Genomic DNA, 14,199 nt, shown 5'->3' with positions numbered 1-14,199 from the left:
AACTAAAGTTGGGGTGAGATGGGGCATCATTAGCCTGATTAGCTGATTCTCCACTGTAGGCCCACTTACTGCTTCCCCCCCCCCCCAGTAAATAAAATACAATCTTAAAACAGTAGACTGCTGTTTAAGACTGGGATATTAGTTACCAAAGTATTTTCAAGGACACTGCTAAGATACTGATTTTTTTCATTATTAAAAATATCCCCCTTAGAAGCTTGAAACTGTCTATATAGTCAGTATTTCTCCCTTTATTGTATGCATGCAATGGCTTGTTGTTGCAGGATTCCTTTTGAGAACTGGGCCTTGGTGTGATTTAATCCAGGCCTATCAGGACTTGAAGCGGATAGTGACTGATCTATGTGAAATGAAATGAGTTGATTGTCTAGTTAAAGTTTTAAGTGGGGAGGTGTCCACATAACAAAAAAACAGTATCCCAGTTGGCACTAATTCACACCCTTACTGGCAGCCTTCATAGATAAATTTAGGATTGAATGGATATGGAAATTGACTGTTTCATTTTCGGGTTAGGGATGATGAACTTTGTGAAGCTGCTGTACTGTAGTGTTACTGTTTTGTAGATTTTTCTACAGGAGAGTTTTTTATTTTTGTTTGTTATTTCCTGGGAGTACTGAGCATGAACGCTCAGATTAAGATGATGTCACTATTATATATATTTTATTTATCCTCCTTTTGTATTCAAATTAACAAGGATATATATTGCTTTTTGGTTTCTCTCTGTTTCCACATGCCCTATGGGATATATATCTAAAGGGACACATATGTGCATCCTTTTTAGATGGGGAAATAACTGTGAGGTTAACATACTACTGTTACACGTGGAAGTGCCTGTCCAACTTCCAAAGTATTTGTGTTAAAAAATGTTAGTGAAAATTAGGAATTTGGAGAGAGAGAGCAACTTTCCAGATACCTTGTTACCATATTAATTATGCAGTTGGTCATGCTTAATTAAAAGCTGCTGGAAAATCAAACTTCTGTTTCACTTCTCCCTTCACATGGGATTCTGGTTGCATCTGGTCTTCCTTCAGGAAACGTATTTAATAAAAGTTGTCCGAAACAAGTTGACTTCAAATATAAGAAAAACAATAAGACAAGGAAGATGAGCAATGCATTGTAGTGTATTTCAGAACTTAGCTCAAAGAGCATCATGCAGTGCTTTAAAATTGTTGCATGCATAATAGAAAAGTTCAAATATTATTTGAAATACACTGCTTAGGCACTTGCAGCAGGACATTGAACTTTTTATCTCATAATTTTTATATTTTCTCTTTTAGTTGCTTATTTAACAAGTGCAATTGCACATCCATAGGAATCCCTGTACTAAGGAGTATACATTATGGTGTGGAGAAAAATAATTTCATGTCAATTGCTTCTAAAATATAAACTCTGGATGAAATCCCAGCCCCACTTGGATTAAGCTAATTAGGTCACTCTTATTCCACAAAAACAGTATCCCGTACAGTGAGTTAATATCTATTCCATGTGCAGACAAGCCCCATGTCTTCATTAGATACCGCAGCAGGATCGGGACCTTACAATATAAACGGTAGAATAAAAAGATGGTGCCTGCCTCAAAGACTTTACAGTCTAAGACAAGAGATAACAAATGGCTACAGACAGACAGGTGGGGGAGTATGAGAAAACAGAGATAGTATTGATCCCGTAGGCAGTGGTCTCAGCACACCAGCAGCCTAACCTTTGTTAAGTTGCTGTTGTCATCATAGCAAAAGAGTTTTCAGGAGGGATTTGAAAGAGGACAATTACATAGCTTTGTGGCTGTTTTCGGGGAGTGCTTCCCAAGTGTGAGGGGTGGTATGAGGAAACACACAAAGATGCTTATTGAAAATTTACTAAGTAGATGATGGAGACTGACATCAAGAGCTGATCAGAGGCAAGAGTTGAATGACAAATGATAGATACGGTGCAGATAGGCTGTGAAGGGCTTTGAAAGTGAAGACAAGTTTGATGTGATAGAGAATGGGGAGCCAATGGAGGGATGCAACGTGATGGCCTGGGACAGTGACTCTCAAGCTTTCCAGACTATTGTGTCCCTTTCAGGAGTCAGATATGTCTTGTGTACCCCCCAGGTTACACCTTCCAAAAAAGTACTTGGTTACAAAATCAGACAAAAATAAAAATAGCGTCACTATTATTGAAAAATTCCTAACTTTCTCATTTTTACCAAATAATTGGATTTGTGTATAGTATACAGAGCAGTATACACTAGTCATTGTCTGTATGAGATTTCAGTTTGTACTGACTTTGCTAGTGCTTTTTACTAGCCCGTTGTAAAACTGGGCAAATAGCTAGATGAGTTGATATATCCCCTGGAAAACCTTTGCTTCCCCCGCAGGGGTACGTGTACCCCCGGTTGAGAACCATTGACCTAGAAAGGTGATCAGCAGCATTCTGAGTGGATAAGAGCTGAGCAAGATTGCATTTGTCAAGGCCAGAGGAAAAGCTGTAGCAATAATCGAGATACAAGATGATGAGAACTGGGATGAGCGATTTAGCTATGTGGGTGGATAGGAAAGGTTGTATCTAAGAGATGTTTGTGGAAAGAATCAGGAAGATTTAGCCTGGATGTGAGGCTCTAAAGAGAACTCTGAGTTGAAGATCATGTCCCAGTTAGAGGCCTGCCTGCTAGGCAGGTTGATGGTGTTGCTTGCAGTGATTGAGAGGCGCTAACAGTGAGGGCTTGTGTGGGGGGGTGGGGGTGGGGGGGATTAATCAAGTTAGTCAGAAAGAACTGCTAAGGTCCAAGTGACGTTTTCACAAGTTTTAACAGAACACTTGGTAATAGTTTAATGCATCATAAAAGTTAAGTAGCTTGCCCTCAAGCTAGTTATTCACCATACTCCTTCACTGGAAAGATTTTGTTGTCAGCATTTTTCCTTTATCTTTTTCCAGCAGTTTGGACCTGCTCCTGCAAGGTGATGAATGCCCTAAATTTCTGTTGACGTCATTGGGCATTAAGGGTGCAAGAGACATTCAGTACTTGTGTTATTGGGCCCATAATTAATTGGAACACTATCCCACCAAATGCAAACTTCCTCTTTTTTGCTACTTGGAACTTGGCTGAGAAACAACTGGTGCTCCTGCTTTTTCATACCTTTTACAATGAGTCTCCCTTATTGCACGTTATCTTTCATGAGGATGTCCTTAAGATAGATGGGGAAACACTGTTCTCTTTATGGATGTTATTAATAGAATTTGCTATTCTCGGGAGAATTCCTGGTCTGAGACCCAGATAAGGAAACCTGGATTGTGCCTCCCTTGTTGCTTTTTGTCTATTTCATCAGAATTCAGAAGACTTGTTTGGTGTAGAACAGGACATCATTAAGAGCCTGATCCTGAATTCCTTATGCAACACCATATCTCACTGAATTTAGTAAATGCGTGGGGTTGGCAGCAAATGGGCACTCAACAAATCAAATCCTACATTATGAAGAGTTTAGGAATGAAAGACTCATTGAGTGCAATATTAGGAGTTCCATTATTGCCAGTGCCTAGAACAAGGGTGGGCAAACTACGGCCCATGGGCCGGATGCAGCCCACGGGACTGCACCCCATGGCGCCACGGGCCCTGTTTCACTCTCCAGAAGCGGCCAGCACCATGGCCCTGGGCTGGAGGACAGAGGGCTCCGTGTGTTGCTCTTACCTCCACGCACCACCCTCCGCATTGGCCAGGAACAGGGAACCTTGGCCAATGGGAGCTTCGGGGGAGGTACCTAGAGGTGCAGCAAGGGCAGCACACACGGAGCCCTCCCCTCCCCATCCCCAGGGGCCGCAGCACTTCCTGGAGCGGCGCGGGGACAGGGCAGGCAGGGAACCTGCTATGGCCCCGGTGTGCGCTGCTGCCACCCCAGAGATCAAAGCCTTCTTGCACCCCACCCCCCAACTCCCTGCCCTAAGGCCCCTGCCTGTACCTTGCACCCCTCCTGCACCCCAATTCCCTTCCTTGAGTCCCCTCATATGCCCTGCACCCCTCCTCTGCTCCAATCCATTGCCCAGAGCCCCTTTCTGCATACCACACCACACCCCCTCCCACAGCCCACCCCCTGCCCCAGCCCTCCATACAATTTCCCCACCCAGATGTGACCCTTGGCCCAAAAAGTTTGCCCACCCCTGACCTAGAACATGCATATTTTACTATTTGATCTAATTCTGTCTACATGGTTCCTTGCAGCAATTGCTGCCTGTTGTGGATGTTTATTGGTATATCCAGACCGCTTTTGGTGCTCCTTTTCTTCATCTGCACTCTCTCTCTTCCACCTTCTCAGCACTTGTAGAATTTATTCTGTGACAGTCAGTCTTTGAGTTCAGAAAGCTTCACTGCTATCACTTTATTAAGGAAATATTAACAGGTTTAAAATCCTAGCCATGTAAAAATCGGAGACAGTATAATAATTGTTACAACAGTTAGCTTTTTTTAGAGAAACATTATACCATAATATAAACATTAGATCTCTCTATTTAACAGTGTTCCATGTTACTGAGTGAATATCTTTACCCTAGTTGTTTCTAGTGATTTTATTAAATTGACTGAAATCTCTGATTATACATATTTAACAATCCAGGCATATCCAAAAAAGTAGTAAAAAAAAAAAGGGAAAGATATGCTGCACTCAGGATGTTCTACACGTGTTGTTTGCTTTCAAGTGGACATATTTGCTGCTCAAAGATCAGTATTGATCATACATGCAACATGGAGCCAGTCAGTTTCACCACTGCAATCTGCTTGATGCTAAGAGAAGGATTCTGCTCCCAGAATCCTCTTTCACAGTTCAGTCATGTCAATCCATGTTCTCATCATTCATTCAGTACGGCCACACCAATTCGGCACCATCACAACAGTCACTAACCATGTCCACTTTTAATTTTATTGCCATTAATTCTTTTCCATGAGTCGAAAAGCTGATATTTAAACACTTAAGATAGGAGACGGGCACACATCTCTGCTCTGTCTCATGGTAAACCTTGCCCCTCATGAAAACATTTATTTATATTCATATTGTTACCCAGGATTTTCAGAACCTAAGCAATTCTCTCCAAACTGTTTCTCTCCAGGTGGTGTCAGGAATACATCAGTGGGGACACAGTTCCTCTGATATATTGATTGATTGATATATTGATTGATACAAACCAGAATGCTTTTACCTAAAACTACTTTTTATTAGGTCTCAAGTACATGCACACACTTACACGCTACAGCAGTAGATTCAGAACATCCTATACTTCTATATTTACTAAAGATAAGATGGTTTTGAGGAATCAGCAGCCAGTCTTCCAGGGGCACTCCTTCTGTCTCACTGCTGGGGAACTTAAGTGTCAGATCCTTGCCCAAAGAAAAGCTTCTTCAGACTGCCCCAAATCACACTTTCTAACTTTTTATAAAGCACGTAACTCATGATAGACCGTAATAGGCTAACAATTTCCCTAACAGCCAATAACAATTTATTATTCTCTTTATCAGCAAAACATTTCTAATCATAACAATAAAACTTGCATGTCAGAGGCACCTAAAACCTAAGTCGTCTGTCCAAACATTCATTGTTTTCATGCAACATTAACTCCCTGTCCCAACCTCTCATTCTGATTAACAGAGGTGCAAACATGCAGCTGCAGGGCCTTGCTTCTCAGGGTCTAAGATTATTTCTAACTATATGATCAGGTTTCAGCTGGCAGTGGTTGAACATACAAAATGGCTGACTGTAGGTATGTTGCCGGCTCAAAGAGCCCGAGGCGGAGCAACAGCAGGGTTCGTTGCCCGGTGTGCGTCGCACTAATTATCACACCAGGGTGGAGAAGCAAAACCAGGTTTATTTGAGCCCAAAGAAAGGTGCCAGGGAGAAAAGCATTCTCAAATCCTGCACACCCGCGCGCAGGCGGGATCCCAGCATTTATACCCCCTTGCTTGTGTAAGCCTTTTGTTCGGTTTTTCCCCTCACCCCTCCCTTCCCAACAGCAGTTACATTAGGCATTACATTTCAGCGTGTTAGAAAAAGTTCTCATCCACAAGCTTATCTCTGGCCTTCACAGAACAAACGCATACAGATTTTTCTCCCCCTCTCCCCGTCCTCCCCGCCGCTTTTGCTGTTTTAAACTCCTACATTTGCAAGCTGAGATTGCTGACAGTTACACATTTTGCTTGCAGTCTGTTAGCATCTTAGGCTGGTTAAAGTTCACAGCATGGAAGACCTCTGGTTCACTCAGGCCTGCAGTCACAACTTTGGTTTACTCAGGTCTAGTGGCACCAACAGGTACATGCAGGAATGTGAAATTCGGGGGCTACAATATAAGTTTCCACCCTCCTTTTTTTTTTTTTTTTAATATCACTAATGTTGGACCTAAACTAACCGGCAGTGTCTCTTTAAATATAACCATAACTAAAAACTAACTGTATTTAAAAACAGTTGTATACTATTGGTGGAGTGTATAGCAATACCTATATTAAGGTTATACCCACATACTTTAGAATGAAAGAGTTGGCCTTTTGACTGAAATTTGGTAGGCCTGCTTTAAGTCAGGTAGCAATTTGTTTTTTTCTTAAAATTTCACCAAAAATGGTTGAGCCATCTTTAAGCATGGAGAAGGTGGGGGAGGAATGCAGTTTTTCTGCTAACAAAAATGTGTTCGGGTTTTTTTTTTTTGGTTTGGTTGTTGTTTTTGTTTTTAACAGCTTGTCATACCTTAGCTGGAGGTGACAGGTAAAATTGTTAGGGACGTAAACTACCTAGTTGGGTCTTTTGGTGGTCCAATGAAAATTACTTTTGATTTGGTTTATTTATGAGCTTCGTTCAGTTGGACAGCTGAGCCCATGAGAAACCCTACTGACTTCAATTAGGGCTACATCTAAGTGTGATGGCTGGACTTCCCTAATGGATCTTATAGTAGGAGTGGAGCTTTGGCCCACAGTAAGGATTAGTGCATAAGGCATGTTTGCAAGGACTTGGTTTAGAAGTCAGCGTTATCTACTAACAGTTTTATTTGAATTAGGTTATGCTGGCAGGATATGTAATGTTCATTTAACAAAAAAAAAGTACACTGAATATCTTAAAGCCCAGAGAAAAATGTGTCTGGTTTTTGCAAAGATGCTTACAGGAAGGCTGTAATCCTCAAACACAGCAGGTGCATAACTTTTCAGTGAGACTGATCAACATAAGTGAAGGTTTTTTTTCCACTTTCTTAAGTGTTAGAAGGATCGAGGTCTGAGACAGTAGCCAGAAGTGCTCGGTTACAAGGACTACAGAAAACACAGCATTTAAAAAGGAACTTTTTTCCTAACTGCAATATAGGAGAACCTAACTTCAACAACAACATTTTATAGTACTGGTATTTTAAGGCCCCTCTCCCTCAAAAAAACCCCAACCACTCCCAAGCAATGCTTCCATCATATTTTGCATGTGTCATAACAGTGCCTTGGAAAAGATGCAGAGAACAGGAATGCTAAACTTTTGCAGCAAAATTCTAACCATGCCAAATTAACCACATTTTCAGAAGAAAAGTATATTAGATAATGAGTTACAGGCATTATAGAAGAGGTAAGATGAGACATAAGAATAGAGGAAATATAAAGATAAATAGGTAATGTTGGTCTGAAAACCCAATGAAAAATATTGCTCAAACTAACTTACATGCTGCTTATAATTCTATTATTATTGCCTAATAGTTGTTTGAAGTAATCCAAATCCTTTGTGTTTAGCAAGAGGCTCTTTCTAATCAGTGAATAAATTAATCATCCAAACCAGGGGTCAGCAACCTTTCAGAAGTGGTGTGCTGAGTCTTCATTTATTCACTCTAATTTAAGGTTTCGTGTGCCAGTAATACATTTTAATGTTTTTAGAAGGGCTCTTTCTATAAGTCTATAATATATAACTAAACTATTGTTGTATATAAAGTAAATAAGGTTTTAAAAATGTTTACGAAGCTTCATTTAAAATTAAATTTAAATGCAGAGCCGCCTGGACGGGTGGCTAGGACCCAGGCAGTGTGAGTGCCACTGAAAATCAGCTCACGTGCTGCCTTTGGCACGCGTGCCATAGGTTGCCTACCCCGATCCAAATCAATTTGATTCATGTATGGGGAAAAAAAAATCCTGCAAAGTTGGTATTAAAACCATTTTAGAAACAGAATGTGCTTAGTTTGCATTATTGCAACAAAAAGCAAGTTCTGCAGAGTCTTAGATATAGTCTGCATTTCACTGAAATCTTGCAATTAAATACCTTTTGCAGTGGTTGAAACTACAAACCCCAAAAATTGCTCGCTATGTGTCTGTTCATCCAGAGTCCATTGAAATCATAGAATCATAGAATTCAAGATCAGAAGGGACCATTATGATCATCTAGTCTGACCTCCTGCTAGATGCAGGCCACATAAGCCGATCCACCCACTCCTTTAGCAAGCGACCCCTGCCCCATGCTTCGGAGGAAGGCGAAAAACCTCCAGGGCCACTGCCAATCTTCCCTGGAGGAAAATTCCTTCCTGACCCCAAATATGGCAGTCAGCTGAACCCCGAGCATGCGGGCAAGACTCTCCAGCCATACCCTCTGGAAAAAGGTTATATCATATCATTGACCCATTGTACTATTTACCAGTGTGGCACTTAATTGACCTATTGACTAAGCCCGTTATCCTATCATACCATCTCCTCCATAAACTTATCTAGCTTAATCTTAAAGTCATGGAGGTCCTTCGCCCCCACTGTTTCCCTCGGTAGGCTGTTCCAGTATTGCACTCCCCTGATGGTTAGAAACCTTCGTCTAATTTGGGGAAACGATGGGGAGTCTGCCCATTGACTTCAGTGGGCTTTGGATTAGGTGCCATATTGGTTATTTGCCTCCATAAAGGTTTAGTCTATACACATGAGAATAATGATTCCCTTGCATCTTTAAATCCCAGCTCTGTTTTTCAATCCATGGGTCAGATTTTCAGGTCCGACAGGGTTACACTTGGGGAGGGGGAGGAGGAGGGAAAGGAGGCCTAAAGCTGTCTTTTCACCACCAGACTGGCACAACTTCTACACCAGGGTTAGGCAACCTATGGCAGGGGTGCCGAAGGCGGCACACGAGCTGATTTTCAGTGGCACTCACACTGCCTGGATCCTGGCCACCGGTCCGGGAGGCTCTGCATTTTAATTTAATTTTAAATGAAGTTTCTTAAACATTTTAAAAACCTTATTTACTTTACATACAACAATAGTTTAGTTATATATTGCAGACTTATAGAAAGAGACCTTCTAAAAATGTTAAAATGTATTACTGGCACGCAAAACCTTAAATTTAAGTGAATAAATGAAGACTCGGCACACCGCTTCTGAAAGGTTGCTGACCCCTGTTCTACACTAAGGGGAGCTGAGAGGGGTAACATAGAGCCCGCCATATTGGGCGGTTAAGGATTCTCTCATGCCTGGACAATCTCCATCTGTCTTGTTAGGCCCGCTTTCTGGCCCATTTATGTTGTTGGAATTGCACAAAGGGGCCTAAGAATTTTGCCATGTGTATGGGAGAGAAGTTGTTGATCAACAGCAAAATTATTAGTAATAAAGTAATTTATTTTCAAGTGTTTCTCTCAGTTCAGGTTACTTTGAGGTGAGATTAATAATTTCTTTGAGTATTTAACTGAAAATATTGTACTGAGATCACTTTTTCTGTTGAATTTAAAAAAAACATTATTTGCACAAGATTTTGGAAAACTCAAGCACAATATTATAATATTTGATCCTGTGTGAGGCTATGATTTAGGAAATGACTAAGTCAGTAGAGAACCTTGTAAAGGTATGTTAATGTTATTAGAGAAATCTACATTTTTATACATGTCCTCCTGGAATAATCAGGAAGGTTTTATATTTTCTAGAACTGTAAAAACATTAGTAAGTTGTCATTTTGATATAAATGCCCTTTATGAGGGATGATTGACTTGCTAGCTGAAAAATGCATTGTCAAATCACAAACAGTGAATGTTGCAAAGCAATGATAAAGTAATTAATGCCTCACTCATTTTATTTAAGAGGAGGCGTAATATTTTAATTAGCACTGTCCAAAAATTGGGGAATTTATTTTGAAAATAAATTTTTTTTTGGTTGCAAGTTCGGAAAAGGAACAATTTTTCAGAATTTTTCATTAATTTTTTAAATTATTTTGGTGTGTTTAGTTTTTGCACACATGCCCCGTTATCACCCTGTTTTTTCCACTGAGAAAAGAAGGGAGGAGAGGAAAAAGAAAAATAATATACTGAAAAACGACTGTTTGTTTTCCTTAGTATTGTTGAAAAATAGAAAATGGGAAAAAAATACCCAATTTTTCCACAAAGACTCTCCATTTAGAAAATGGTTTTGGGAAAAAATATTTAAAAATTTTCAATTGCCTTTAATTTTAACATGGGTGTTTGTAAGCCAATACCTGCTATTAAGTTTACAAGAGGAAGGGAGAGGGTGGGTGATTGATTAATTAATTTTATACTATCTAAAGAGAGAGAGGTAAACACTATAAAACACCCCTTTGTGCAAGTGTAGCCTAGGATAAATTAATGTATATAGGAGCTATAACTTCACAGTGTAAGGGCTAGCTATTGGATGCTTCATAATAAATTGTTGGCAGTGGTGGTGTAGCCATGTTTGTCCCAGGATATTAGAGAAACAAGATGGATAAGGGTAATATCTTTTATTGGATCAACTTTCCAGTTTACCTGAAGAAGAGCTCTGTGTAAACTCAGAAGCTTGTCTCTATCACCAGCACAAGTGAATCCAATAAAAGATACTGCCTCATCCACCTGGTCTCTCATAAGAAGTTATCTTTCTAGGTTTGATCTTGTTGAATTTGCAAAGTTAATCATGTTTGTATCGGATTAATATTTGGACAGATGACATATTGCACTGTATTACAAACTGCTTGCATCCTTGTAGGAATAACAGCAGATAGCAAAGGTGTATGATGATATGATCTCTTATGCAAAGATAGATTTGACATGGTGGGCTCTTGGATGAAACAGTTGGGGTACTTCGATACTGCAGTTAGACACGCGCGACTAAACAGCTCTTTAGTCCGAGCACTGCAAGCCCAAGTCAGCTGGTACAGACCAGCCGTGAATGTCTAATTGCAGACATACCCTTGGAGAAAAGCAATCCAGGAAGCACTTGCATATTTTGTGCAGCGGCAGGATTTATACTTCCCTCCCCTGCCTTATTTCATATTTAGGTATGTTGTGGACCTTGAGGGAGGGCTGGGTCAGGCATTTTTCCTGAGGTGTTCTGAAGAGCAAGGGTTCCTTATCAGCTGGAATGGAGGAGTTGGCTTGGGAAAGGCTTGTCACTTTTTTCCTTTCCCTCTCTCTCTCTCTCTCTCCCTCTCTCGTTAGTTAGTTAGTTTTTAATTAAGGAAATATTTTTGTGAAGAATGAGTATTTACGTACAAAATAGGCAGGACAGTGCCAACTAATTTCTGCATTCCCAAGTATATTTGATTTGGTCAGGAATAAAAGGGTGGGAGAAAATCAAGTAGGTGGTGAGCCCATAGGGGAGGCTTTTGAACAGTGGTGAGTGGAAGGAAGAGCAAGCCAGAGCAGAGAGGAGCGGCAAGAAAGAGGGGTGGAGCTGTGGCATCCCTGTTAGTTGGAGAAGGAGGAGGAAGAGATGCAGCCCTATGGGGAAGGAGGAGATAAGGAGGTAGCCCTGGGCACAATGGAGAGGAGCAGGAGTCATGAGCTTGGCTAGATAAGTAAAGTTACAGATGGGAGCAAACTGAGAGTTTTGAGATTTATCTATAGCAAGTGATGATTGGAGGAGGAGGAGGATCTGGGTAGTGGTTAGTTGGAGATATGACTAAGCACAGGGGGACTAAGCAAAAAATCAGAGCAGAAGCAACATGGCTGCAGTGGGCATGGGAACAGGTGAAGGACAGGTGCTTCAGGAGAGCTGAGAGGAGAGTAGGAGTTGCAACTTGAGAGGAGTATGAGACCAAGGACTTTTCACTTAATCTCACAGCTGTACCCAACTTGCCGGGAAACATGACATGAAGATCACAATGAGGTTAACACGCTAAGCTGATCTCTTCCACTTTTTTCCCAGGCTTTTAAATGGGCTCTTTCATTTCCGCATTGCACAGTGTAAATGCAGGAATAAAATAGTACAAGTATAAAATAATGCACTTGAGGTTAGAGAAAAAAGACCCGCTCCAGTTTTCATAAGATCACACATTGAAAAATACAATGTGTGCACTGGGACACTTGCATGGCTTTTTTGTTTGTGAGAGACATCCTCCTCTCTGTCTAGTTGTTTCAGCCTCCCTTTCCTTCCCCTAACCTTTTCACCTGCATAGTTTTCCTGGCCCCTAGATCAGAGCTGTCTGACACTATGTTCATCAAAGTGCTGCAAAGCCGTAGAATCTCTCGAAAGTAATCACTAAACCTCGATGAGCAGCTAGGCTCTTATAACCCTTTAAATGAAAGCTTTATTGAATAGATACAGTACAAAATTATAATTGTGTTTATATTCTCCTGGCACCTGCAGGAGCAGGGCCCTGTTGTGCCATGTGCTGGAGAGGAGGATGCAGTCCCTGCCCCCAGAGAGCTTACAATCAAAGGAAAGGTTTCAGAGTAGCAGCCGTGTTAGTCTGTAAGGTGAATCAAAGGAAAGGAAATTGTCAACCAATATGTATTGGGTTTATAAATAATCTCAAGCAAGTAGCTTTATTTTCATTGTGGAACACAAGACTCTCTCATTCACCAAATCCATATTTTAGTAAATGTCTCCATTGGCTCACTCGTCCCCAATGATTGGGGGGTGATGGTGCGGGGTGGAATCATAGCATGGAACAAAGTCCCCTGGAAACTACATGTTTCTTCTGTGGTATATCCTCTTAATAAGGGGTTCTCAAACTGGGGGTTGGGCCCCTCAGGGGGTCGTGAGCTGTCAGCCTCCACCCCAAATCTCGTTTTGCCTCCAGCATTTATAATGGTGGTAAATATATAAAAAAGTGATTTTAATTCATAAGGGGGGTGGGGGTTACACGCAGAGGCTTGCTACGTGAAAGGAGTCACCAGTACAAAAGTTTGAGAACCACTGCGCTTAATTGTCCTCTGAGGCAACGGGGTTTGGATCCTGCAGAATCAATATGGTGTGTGTGATCTGAAAACCCCATAGAGAAACTGGGCTCCGTCCTCCTGGGTCCTGCACCTCTCTGGCTGGTCCCCTTTCCCACAGGCAGCATTGCTTGTTTAGATCCACATTGCCATGGCTTTCATCCACATCACCCAGGGTGGATTTAATCTTTTTGTCTACACCAGGCAGAAGGGGCTAGAAGGTGCAGAAGTTAATAGTTGCCTGGATTTCCACTGGGAAATCCACTAGATCAGGGGTTCTCAACCTTTTTCTTTCTGAGGCCCCCCAACTTGTTATAAAAACTCTACGGCCCAACTGTGCCACAACTGTGTTTCTGCATATAAAAGCCAGGGCTGGTGTTAGGGGGTAGTGAGGAGGGCAATTGCCCGGGGCCCTACACCACATAGGGGGAACTGCGAAGCTAAGTTGCTCAGGCTTTGGCTTCAGACCCAGGTGGTGGGGCTCGGGGCCCCGGGCTGCAGTCCTACGTGGCGGAAGTTTGGCTTTCTGCCTTGGGCCCTAGCAAGTCTAATGCCAGCCATGCTTGGCAGACCCCCTGAAACCCGCTCGCCTCCCTCCTGGGGGCCCCGGACCTATGGTTGAGAACCACTGCACTAGATCACAGGGGGAGCATGCCACAGAGAAGGCCACTTTCCAGCCACACTATATTTGTGCAGTGTCAGCATTTTGTACAAATCTAATTTTAAAAAGAAATGTCCCATCCAATAATAATGAACTGACTAAGAAATTCTTGAAATACAGGAAGTAAAGAAATGGGGGGAAAACTTTTAGCATCTGTGGTAGACAGTGTGCTAAATTGACAAAAAAAAAAAAAGGCAGTCATTTTCTGACACATCCTATGCTCTTTTTAAAAAGATCATTATGATTATGTTTCCAGGCCTTTTGGTGAAAAATGAGCTTAAAAGTCTTCCCACTCGATCAGTTTGAATTCTAAAGCCCTCTTGCTGCACTGAATATGTATTAGGAGAGTGATTGTTATCGTTATGCAGGCCCTCTGCAAATAATGCAAAGACAGGCATGCATGTGAGTCTGGCAAAAATATACAAATCTTGTCATTGAACACC

The 14,199-nt window shown here is 41.5% G+C and overlaps 1 protein-coding gene across 5 annotated transcripts in view; it reads left to right on the top strand.

The window, feature by feature from the left end:
- The window catches only part of ATP10D (ATPase phospholipid transporting 10D (putative)), a 113,601-nt gene that overhangs the window by 37,332 nt on the left and 62,070 nt on the right, over nucleotides 1-14,199 (top strand). The window lies entirely within an intron of this gene.

Source organism: Mauremys reevesii, linkage group 5 (assembly GCF_016161935.1).
Source record: "Mauremys reevesii isolate NIE-2019 linkage group 5, ASM1616193v1, whole genome shotgun sequence".
Classification (NCBI taxonomy): domain Eukaryota; kingdom Metazoa; phylum Chordata; order Testudines; family Geoemydidae; genus Mauremys; species Mauremys reevesii.
Note: the sequence above shows the minus strand (reverse complement) of the source record. Positions and strands in the feature narration are given on the sequence as shown.